This window comes from Hyperolius riggenbachi, chromosome 4 (genome assembly GCF_040937935.1).
Source record: "Hyperolius riggenbachi isolate aHypRig1 chromosome 4, aHypRig1.pri, whole genome shotgun sequence".
Classification (NCBI taxonomy): domain Eukaryota; kingdom Metazoa; phylum Chordata; class Amphibia; order Anura; family Hyperoliidae; genus Hyperolius; species Hyperolius riggenbachi.
Genome location: NC_090649.1, coordinates 491,417,725 through 491,429,302, shown reverse-complemented (window position 1 = coordinate 491,429,302; position 11,578 = coordinate 491,417,725).

Sequence of the window (11,578 nt, the reverse complement as noted above, 5' to 3'; positions counted from 1 at the left end):
TTATGGAGGGGATATAGGGGGCAGCACATGTTCTAAAGGGGACAAAGAGCTCCACGTGACAGGGAGACTCTGTGGGGGTCATCCTCTCCCTGTGTCCGTGTGTTGCGCTACTGTGCAGGACAGACAGCCGTTGGGACAGGAGGACAGGGCCAGGGAGCAGGGTGGATGGGTGCACGCGGCGGACAGGTGCGCGTGCATGCGCACTGACATGCGGCGGTGGCAGCAGTTTGAAGAGACCTAGAGCTCATTTTAAAACGGGCTTAGGTCTGCTAGTAGTTATAATGATTGTTTAACCACTTAAGTACCAGTGGTCTCTGCCCCCGTAAGGACCAGAGGCCGCTGGTACAGAAACGGCGGAATCCCGACGGATAAAGACGAATCGCCGCACTTACCCGCCACAACCGCCACCACCGCTGCACGTCGGGAACCTGGGCCACCCACTCAGCCGTCTCTATGACGCCATAGTTCCTGTAAGCCGGTGAGGAGCCGCTTTCATTGGACCCTGTCTTTCAATGTAAGCCATTGAAATCGGCTCCTGACCGGGTCACATGGCTCTGCCGTCATAGAGACAAGCAGAGCCAGTGAGCTGCGGCGAGAGACGGCGGGGATTAAGCAGCAAGATCGGCTGAAGCGTCGGAAATGGCGATTGCGCACATCGGCGGCTAATTGAAAACTACGCCTTGCCAGCCAGGTGAGCACCAAAACAGGGCGTAGATTTCAATTAGCTTGGTACTAAAGTAGTTAAGGGGAGGTTATCAAAATACTTTCAGTTAACTAAGCTGAAGCCATTTTGGAGCGGAACATGGGTCATGTGACCAACAGATTGGAATTTGCACAAAGGTACTTGTGTGTTGGTTGTTTTTTTTCCTGAGAATGTGGCTGTTTTACAAGTACAAGTGTTAGTAATTCAAACATGATTTTTTAGGGTGATCTTATAAACGCAGTTTTTTTTATGGTGTTGTTAAAATGCTGCATTGATTTTCATAATGTGTCAGATTATTATACTTCTTTAAATGGTCTTTGCTGAATGTAGTAACCATTATGACTTCACGGTTCGAACCTCAGCCAGGCGTTTGTATGTTCTCCCTGTATCTGTATGGGGTTTCTCTGGTCAGTCCGGTTTCCTCCCACATCCCAAAAACATACAGATAATTGGCTTCGCCCTAAATTGTCCCTAGACTACGATACACACACTACACGATACATACATAGACATAGGACTATGGTTGGGACTAGATTGTGACTCTATAGACTCTGTGCAGCGCTGCGGAAGATATATATGATATATAAATAGTAAATAATAATAATTCTGTGAAGGTATCGCTTATCCAGGTCACATACCCATCTTCAAGTAGACACCTTTTCTGTTGTGCCGACTGACAAGACATCTTCTAGAACAAAACAAGTTATTCGGTTTGAACCTACTTTATTTTTCTTTGAACACTCCATTATGCATTGCCACAGGAAGTAGTTATGGCAAATTCATTATCTGCATTTAAAAGGGGCTTAGATGCTTTCCTTGAGATGAAAGACATCCATAGCTACAATTACTAGGTAATGCCCAGTGATGTTGATCCAGGGATTTTATCTGATTGCCATCTGGAGTCGGGAAGGAATTTTTCCCTTTAGGGGCTAATTGGATCATGCCTTGTAAGGGTTTTTTCGCCTTCCTCTGGATCAACAGAGATATGTGAGGGAGCAGGCTGGAGTTGTACTTTGTTTTCTGGGTGAACTTGATGGTCTTTTTTCAACCGAAATAACTATGTAACTATGTAACTATGACTGCCCTCTCAGGTCATGTCTGAAGTGAAACTTTCACCTAATTGGGAGTTTCTCTCGCGTCTGTCAGCCTGAGCATCTCATAGTCTTTACTTAATTTAGTGCTATGTATAGAAGTGAAAGGTGTGCAATTATTGTGCCACATTACAGCCCAGGTTATAATTATCTGCACATAACGTGTTGCAGAACCTGTATAATGAGACAGTACAGGCATGTACGCTGATGGGGTAATGACTAAGCAGTTATGTAGGGAAATCTGTTACTATACATGGCTATCTATCTATACTGGGGGCACCCTTCCATCCCTCCCACCCCAGCCGTCACACACTGATTTCTATTAAACTAAGTGGTGCCCCAGGACCCCCAACACCTTAAATACATTCTGTGGGAAATAAAATAATTTTTTTAAAAATGCCAAAATTTATAAAAATACAACAACAAATAAATAAATTTAAAAAATAAATAAACACCCCAGCAGCGATCAGAGCCCAAGAACAGAAAGCTCTGTTGGTGGGCAGAAAAGGGGGGGGGAGGGGGAATCACTTGTGTGCTGAGTTGTACGGCCCTGCAGAGAGCCCTTAAAGCTGCAGTGGCCTAAATTGTAAAAAAATAGCCTGGTCACTAGGGGGGTGTAAGCCTACGGTCCTCAAGTGGTTAAAAATGGAGGTAGTGGTGGACTTTCCTCCCCAAAAAGACCAAAACAGTCTGTATTCCGTTAAAGCTCTTTAATCATAAAACTTCAAAAATTTGCAACGTGTCTCATAGATTCAACCCGCTTCATCAGGCAATAAAACAGTATCAACTGTATACAGGGCCGGGCCGAGGCATAGGCTGGAGAGGCTCCAGCCTCAGGGTGCAATGTAGGAGGGGGCGCAGAATTCATTCAGCTGTCATTCCTAATTGTGTTTGAAGCAGAAAGAAATAAGAAAAGGGGATACATGGCAGTGACTGCAAGCCATATAACTAGATATTAAGGTGTTGGGGAGGTTGTGGGCCCTGTGGCGCCTCTTAGTCTAATAGCAATCAGTGTGTGACGGCTGGGGAGGCAGGGATGGAGGGGCGCACTTTGGTGTCTCAGCCTTGGGTGCTGGAGGACCTTGTCCCGGCTCTGACTGTATATTGATCTCAAGCAAGTATGAGTGCCTCCCGAGGCGGCACCTGATGAAGCAGGTTGAAACCAGAGAAACGCGATGTAAAATTGTGGAGTTTTATGATGAAAGAACTTTTACTGAATACATACTATTTTGGTCTTTTTGGGTAGGGAAATCCACCATTACTTCCCTTTACAAACTGTTTTTAATCATTTTTATCATGTCTTGGCGCCTCTGTTTATCATCCATACACTCAACTCAGATCTTTTTGGTGTAATGTAATCAAGAGATCTTGAAGCAAATCTGTGAGGAGAAAAATTCTAAGTTATAGACTTACCCTAGAAGCGGGAAACCTCTGGATTCCGAGGCGTATCCAGAGGGTGCAGTCATGGCTTGTGCCATGGGCGCCACAGCACCATGGGCGCGTCATGGCTGCCTCCTCCTCCCTCATGCTCCACCACCATGCTGAGGGATGCGATCGCCGCTAAGAGACTGTAAGACGGCAAAACCGCCATCTATTTACATTGTACAGCGCTGCGATCCAAGGCAGTGCTGCACTGAGGACAGACCTATCACTCGGCTGTCTCCTCTGGAGGCACAAGAGCGATCAGATCTCAAAGGCTGATGTCTATGAGAGCTGATCACAGGGATTGGCTGGCGGGGGGAGGGAGGGCGGGTCTAATGTAAAAAAATAAAAAAAAATAGCAAATTTATTCCCCCAAAAAACCCCAACAACAAATAAATAAAAATAGAAATAAACAAACATCCCAGCAGCGATCAAAGCCTCCACCAACAGAAATCTCTGCTGGTGGGCAGAAAAGGGGGGGGGGGGATTCCTTGTGTGCTGAGTTGTACGGCCCTGCAGCAAGTTTTTAAAGCTGCAGTGGCCTAATTTGTAAAAAATAGCCTGGTCACTGGGGGGGGGGGGGGGGGGGGGAGCCTGTGGTCCTGAACAGGTTAACCTTTTAGCAGCCAAATTATTTAGAGGTTTGCAAGTATTCCAGGCCAATATATTTTGGCACATTTTTTTTAATTTCTTATTTGTTACATTTCCTTGCTTCTAATTAGTACTGTTGTACTTTGTATATATGGCCGCTTGTCACTAGGGGGCAGTGTGAGACAATAACGGAGGACTTCTGCTTTCACTTTCTGTATTTTCTGCTAGCAGAGAGAGATGAAAGCATTCCAAGAATTTACAGCACAAGGAGTTCTGCCGACTGAAGACAAAAGCAGAGCATTTATCTCACACAAGATAGCTCTATTGAAGTTGCTAATGGATCAGAAGACATTGCCCTGCAAAACATACTGGTGTTATCTGAAGGTCTCTGGTCTACATTTTCCATGTCCCGCGATTACAGCATTTCCTCTTGCTTAGTCCAGTCCTTAGTCCAATGAAAATATTTACGGTAATCTTTTTGGGTCACTTTATTTTTTCTTTACACATTGTTTTATTTATTTTACTGTGTAGCACATAAAAAATATTTTACATTATTTTTCCATTAGGCACAGCTGACCACTGCCCCCTGCAGGAATTTTCTGACAATATACTTGTTTCCGTACGGCAGCCTCCACACTGCTCTCTGCGATTTCTGGCTGCTTTTTTCGCATTTGTTATTCTGTGTTTTTTGCTTTTTAGGTTCTTCCCTAGGTTCCCTTCCCTTTTATGTCATGTTTTATGTTAATGTTGTGTGCGTTTTTACTGTGTTTTTGGTGCATTTGTGATGCATTTTTCAAGCATTTTGCGTGCGTTTTAATGCATTTGAGGTTCACATATACAAAACACATATGCGTTTTGTATGCGTTTTCCATGCGTTTTTATATGTTCATTTAAGCAAATCCCTAGGGAAACAACAGGAAGCAGAAATACAGCAAAAACAAATATTTTGAGGGAAAAAATGCATATAAAAAAGCATAAAAAATGCATTCCATTGCGTTCCTATTGACTGTCATTATGTGCATGTTTGCTGCGTCTATGAATATTATGCAACTAAACCGGCGTTTTTAAAAACGCAGATTTGAAAACACATATAAAACGCAAATGCGTTTTTTATATGCGATTTTTCCTGCAGCCCATAGACTTTCATTAGCGGCAAAAACGCAGCGTTTTACGCAACGCTAGCGTTTCTGCTATGTGTGCACCCAGCCTCATGCAAATTTTCAGAGTCTGATTTTTTTACTTGTACCAATGAGGTTATTTACATGAAATTGTCTGTAATGAACGGCACATCCAGAAATACATTTTCACACTGGGGATGCAAAAATTTGCAATTTGAATTGAGTTTCATTGTATGTAATTCGCCTGCCCGGGGCCGAAAAAAACCATACATAAGCTGTTTTTGTTGCTGCAGAAAATTTGCATGCCAGAATTCACACTACAACGCAAGTCAAACGCGATGCCATTGACTTGCATTAGATGGGCGACGAACGTGAATTCGACAAAAAGCAAATCTCATGTGAATTCTGGTGTGTGTAATAGGGGCCTAATATGAATATTTCAGCAAGGCAGGGTTCACACTTTGCGTTCAATTTGGGAAATAGCAAAAAAGCGTTTGCCTGAGATGTAATGTATCTCAATCGCGTGGCATTGTGTATCCTGTTTTGAGTGTAATTACATTTGCAAATTTTCCGTGTTTAAAATTTGTACCTTGGATCCTTTTTTTTCCCTTGCGCAATATCAATGCAATTCAATAGGCGTGTAGAAATTGCACATAAAAGTTTTCATTTTGCCCCAAAATTTGCATGCAATTTTGAAGCTAGATTTTCATGTAACTATAACCTCATTGTTATTCGTGGAAAAATTGTAATGCAAAATAATGCACACAAATGCACAAGTTCCGTTTCGACTTCAGATTCTCCAAGTGGCACCTGTGCCGATGCAAATCTGCATCCAAATCCCCCATTGAGTCCTGACTGCAGACGCAATTTTTTTCCCCGCACACAAATCAGAAGCATCCTATTGATTTCAGTATGTCATTTTGGATCCAAAATCGCATGCGGGAAAATATAGCTAATTGAGCTAAGGGAAAATGGGGCCAGATTAACCACGATAGGTGTCGGCGGGTCGTTAGTGGTATTGCATGGAAACGGCCTCTCATTCGAGCGGCCTTTCCATGCCAGTTCACGGAGGGTGCCCCCAGCAGGACATCCCCATAGTGGGGAAAAAAGGGGGACAGTCTGATCACCCTGTCTAAATCACGATCGGTGCTGCGGGCTGGAGAGCTCATGCAGCACCGATCATGCAGAAATCCCCTGGTCCCTAAGTGGTTAAAATTGCAGAAACGTGCATGGTGATTCATACAGGTAAAAGGATACAAAAATCGCAACTGTAAAATAGTGCATGCAGAAAATCTCATGCACAAAATGGCAGGACAAGTGAACAAACCTTAAAGGGGCACTATGGCGAAAATTTTTAAAATTTTAAATATGTGCAAACATAGACAAATAGGAAGTATGTTATTTCCAGAGTAAAATGAGCCATAAATTACTTTTCTCCTATGTCTCTGTCACTTACAGTAGGTAGAAGAAATCTGACAGAGGTGACAGGTTTTGGGCTAGTCCATCTCTTCATAGGGGATTCTCAGCAAGGCTTTTATTCTTTATAAAGATATTCCCTAAAAAGGATTTAAACAATGATGCTGGCCAGCTTCCCTGCTCCCTACACAGTTTATTGGCAGTTGGACAGAGCAACTGCCATTCAGTAAGTGCTTTTGAAAATAAATAAATCCCTGAGAATCCCCCATGAACAGATGGACTAGTCCAAAACCTGTGGATTCTGTCAGATTTCTACTATCTACTGTAAGTGACAGCGACATAGGAGAAAAGTCATTTATGGCTCATTTTACTCTGGAAAAAAATGTACTTATTTGTAAATGTTTGTACATATTTTAAATTGTACAATTTTCCGCCATAGTGCCCCTTTAACTACTCTAAGACTGGTCCACGCCAATGGGTGTGGCCGCGGTGGCAGCCCCAGGACCGCCTAACGGCAATTGGCGTCAGGTCCTGGAGCTGGCTTCTGAAGGAGATTGCGTGCAGACTGTGCGCGCATCTCCTTCTCGGCGGGCGGAGCTCCGCCCCATCTTTAGTCTCCGAGCGGCTGTTGCCGCTCGGGAGACTGTTAGACGGTGTGATCGCTGTCTATTTACACAGTGCAGCGCTGCGATCAGCAGCAGCGATGTACCTGGGACAGCCGTGTGCCACGGCTGTCCCCCTGGGGGACAAGAGAGCGATCGGCTCTCATAGGCAGAAGCCTATGACAGTCGATCGCGTGATTGGCCGGCTGGGGGGAGGGAGGGGATTGGAGAAAAAAAAAAAGACAAAAATGGTAAAAAATAGTCGAAAAACATGAACATAAATAGTTATAAAAAAAAAAATAAACACAAGGGGTGCGATCAGACCCCACCAACTGAGTGCTCTGTTGGTGGGGAGAAAGGGGGGGGGGGGGGGAAATCGCTCGTGTGCTGTGTTGTATGTCCCTGCAGCTTGGCCTTAAAGCTGCAGAGGCCCAATTATGAAACAAACAGCCTGGTCTTTAGGGGGGTTTACCACTGTGATCCTCAAGTGGTTAAAGTGAGTCGGAAGTGATTTTACAAAAAACCCCAGATACTCACCTAAGGAGAGGGAAGGCTCTGGGTCCTGTAGGGCTTTCTTGTTCCTCTCACGGTCCACTTGTTCCAGCGCTGGCTCCCCCATTAGCACTCCTCCACTCCGATTGCTGTTCTCTGCTGCTGCAGGAGGCTTTGGGAGCTCGAGTGCTCCCGACAGAGGAGTAGCTATGGGGGGTGCAAGGGGTACATCTGTCCCCGGGTGCAGCATCTGGGGGGCGCAGTTACAGGTTTTACTTTCCCTGATGCGCCTCTGGCTCCCACAGACGGCCGCTACATATAGCGCATGCGCAGAACAGAGCTGCGCGTCTTTGGGAACACTCAGGCTCCTGAAGACTGCCATAGCCTCCCACAGCGTGATTTAAACTGGATATCCTGTGCTGGAATGAGCGGATCGTGAGAGGAACACGGCGCAGAGCCTTCCTTATGTTTTAGTTTTTTCTTTCTTTTTTTTTTTTTTTTACGCAATCGCTTCATACTCACTTTAAGACAACTCTAGACAGGTCACAATAAACAGGCATGTTACATTAAAAGTTTGCAAAGTTACCATTAGGTGGCGGCATTCAACCACATATACAGCAGTTATCCTAGTCTGTTTTTTTTCTGCTGCCTAAACACTGATTTTTAAACATTATTGGTGGAATGACTGTTTATAAATACAACTACTATTATTATTATTGTTGCTTTTTTTTAATTATTATTATTTCGTGTTTACACATACAGTGCTAAATTATATATGATCAGCGCAGAGTCCCAAAACAAAAGACGAGTCTTCAACAAAGAATAAGAGCGGGCAAATCTCCACCACAATAAGTATGGGGGTCACGGCACAGCTCTGCAATCATGGATACCCAGAAAAAGGAAAGAGGCTTACCAGCAGTGGCGGCTCCAGCTTCAGATTTTTGGGGGGGCTCAAAGGGGGCACGAGGGCTGGCAGGCCGGGCTTGGGGGGGGGGGGGGGGATTTACCAGCTAACGTAGTTACATGGAAAAAAAATAAAAGTAAACGCACATAATGACAGGTAGCCTTTCACCAGTAAATGCACATAAGAATCAGCTTTTCAGCAGTTAATGCACGTAATGACAGACAGCGTTTCCCCATTAAATGCACATAAGAGACAGCTTTTCACCAGTTAATGCACATAATGACAGACTGCGTTTCTGCAGTAAATGCACATAAGAGCCTGCTTTTCACCAGTTAATGCATGTAATGACAGACAGTTTCCCCATTAAATGCACATAAGAGACAGCTTTTCACCAGTTAAATGCACATAATGACAGACTGCGTTTCCACAGTAAATGCACATAAGGGACAACTTTTCACCAGTTCATGCACATAATGACAGACAGCATTTTCCCAGTAAATGCACATAAGAGACAGCTTTTCACCAGCTAACGCACGTAATGACAGACAGCCTTTCACCAGTAAATGCACATAAGAGACAGCTTTTCACCAGTAAATGCACATAATGACAGACAGCTTTTCACCAGTAAATGCACGTAATGACAGACAGCTTTTCACCAGTAAATGCATGTAATAACAGACAGCGTTTCCCCATTAAATGCACATAAGAGACAGCTTTTCACCAGTAAATGCACGTAATGACAGACAGCGTTTCTGCAGTAAATGCACATAAGAGACAGCTTTTCGCCAGTTAATGTACGTAATGACAGACAGAGTTTCCCCATTAAATGCACATAAGAGACAGCTTTTCACCAGTTAATGCACATAATGACAGACAGCGTTTCCCCAGTAAATGCATGTAATGAGAGACAGCATTTCACCAGTTAATGCACATAATGACAGACAGCCAGTGTCCCCAGTATATGTAGCCAGGCGTATAGCTGTCCCCAGTATATGTAGTCAGGCTAGTGATGGTGGGCTTGGGGCCCCAGGGCACCTCAGGCCTGGCTGGTGGTGGTCTGGAGGCCTGAGACCTGGCTGGTGGTGGTGGGCTGGGGGCCCCAGCGCAGCTCTGGCTTGCCTGGTGGAGGGCTGGAGGCCCCAGGCTCAGGCCTTGCTGGTGGTGGTAGTGGTGGGATGGGGGCCCCAGGGCAGCTCTGGCCTGCCTGGTGGTGTGCTGGAGGCCCCAGGCTCAGGCCTGGCTGGTGGTGGTGTGGGGTGGTTTGGGGAGTAGAGGGGAGACAGAGTGAGGGAGGCCCCAGGCTCAGGCCTGGCTGGTGGTGGGCTGGGTCTGGGAGCCCCAGGCTCAGGCCTGGCTGGTGGTGGGCTGGGTCTGGAGCCCCAGGCTCAGGCCTGGCTGGTGGTGGTGAGGGGTGGGTTGGGTAGTAGAGGGGAGACAGAGAGAGAGAGAGGGAGGCCCCCAGCTCAGGCCTGGCTGGTGGTGGTGAGGGGAGGGTTGGGGAGTAGAGGGGAGACAGAGAGGGAGGGAGGGAGGCCCCAGGCTCAGGCCTGGCTGGTGGTGGGCTGGGTCTGGGAGCCCCAGGCTCAGGCCTGGGTGGTGAGGGGTGGGTTGGGGAGTAGAGGGGAGACAGAGAGAGAGAGAGGGAGGCCCCAGGCTCAGGCCTGGCTGGTGGTGGTGAGGGGTGGGTTGGGGAGTAGAGGGGAGAGAGAGGGAGGCCCCAGGCTCAGGCCTGGCTGGTGGTTGGCTGGGTCTGGGAGCCCCAGGCTCAGGCCTGGCTGGTGGTGGGCTGGGTCTGGGAGCCCCAGGCTCAGGCCTGGCTGGTGGTGGTGAGGGGTAGGTTGGGGAATAGAGGGGAGACAGAGAGAGAGAGGGAGGCTCAGGCATGGCTGGTGGTGGTCTGGGTCTGGGAGCCCCAGGCTCACATGTCACATCAGCATCACATCACATGCCCCCCCCCCCCCCCCCCCCAAAAAAGGTTGGCTGCCTACCCCACGGTAACCCACCTCGAGTCACTAGTAGTGACACAGTCTGGTCTGGTCCCCGGTGCTGCTGCTGCCACCTACAACGGCTATTGGTTGGAAAGTGGCAAGCTTCTCTCTGAAGCTGTGCGAGCCAGGCGAAGGGGAGACTGAGCGCGCTGCACACTACGTGAGTGTCACGTGACGGACGTCGTCACGTGACGTGACTCAAATTTAACTGCCCCGAATGTCCCCTTCCCTTGCGGGCTGCTCTGACTGTGCCTGGCTGCACCTGTCAGTATAATTACAGGCAGGGACGTCTGACAGGCCAGCCCTCTTCCTCCTCCTCCTCCTCCTCCTCCTCCTTCCAAGTTCCGACGTTCTGAACCGCGCAGCCACGGCCCGCCGTGGGGGTGGCTTTAAGGGAGGCTAAGAGGTTGACAGCTGGGGCTTAAGCCTGGGTAAGCCCCAGTGTGGCGCCGCCACTGCTTACCAGCTGGTGACAACCCACATTACAAGGTTGTATCAACGCTTTGGTAGGACATCGAGAAGCAACAGTCCATCCAGGACCCACCAATTCAGCAATGATTCATCTCACGAATGGATATCAGTAAACATCATAAAAAACAAACAAACAGCAACTCTAAGTGTAACCCGTTTAATATAGAGTTTTTATAGTAAAAACAGCTTAAAAATAACATAAAAACCCTTCCCTTTTTTTTTGGGAAGGAGACAGGCGGCACCTTTATACTGTCCTATACTGCTGACCCATACACGCATGCAATTTTCTCGGGGTTTCCATTGCATGGGCCCCGTATGTAAGTTTTGTTTTTATGCTATTTTTAAGCTGTTTTTACTATGAAAACTCTATATTAAACGGTTTACACTTAGAGGTGCCGTTTGTTTGTTTTTTATGATGATATCCATTCGTGAGATGAATCATTGCTGAATTGGTGGATCCTGGATGGACTGTTGCTTCTCGATGTCCTACCAAACCGTTGATACAACCTTATAATGTGGGTTGTCACCAGCTGGTAAGCCTCTTTCCTTTTTCTGGGTATCCATGATTGCAGAGCTGTGACCCCGATATTTATTGTGGTGGAGATTTGCCTGCTCTTATTCTTTGTTGAAGACTCGTCTTTTGTTTTTGGACTCTGCGCTGATCATATATAATCTACCTGTTTGTGAACTCTGGACATTGTTCTTCTCTCAGCACCGGCCACTTTGTTTCCTTGGCGCTGATACACATATGTACACATACAGTGCTGTCCATAATTATTC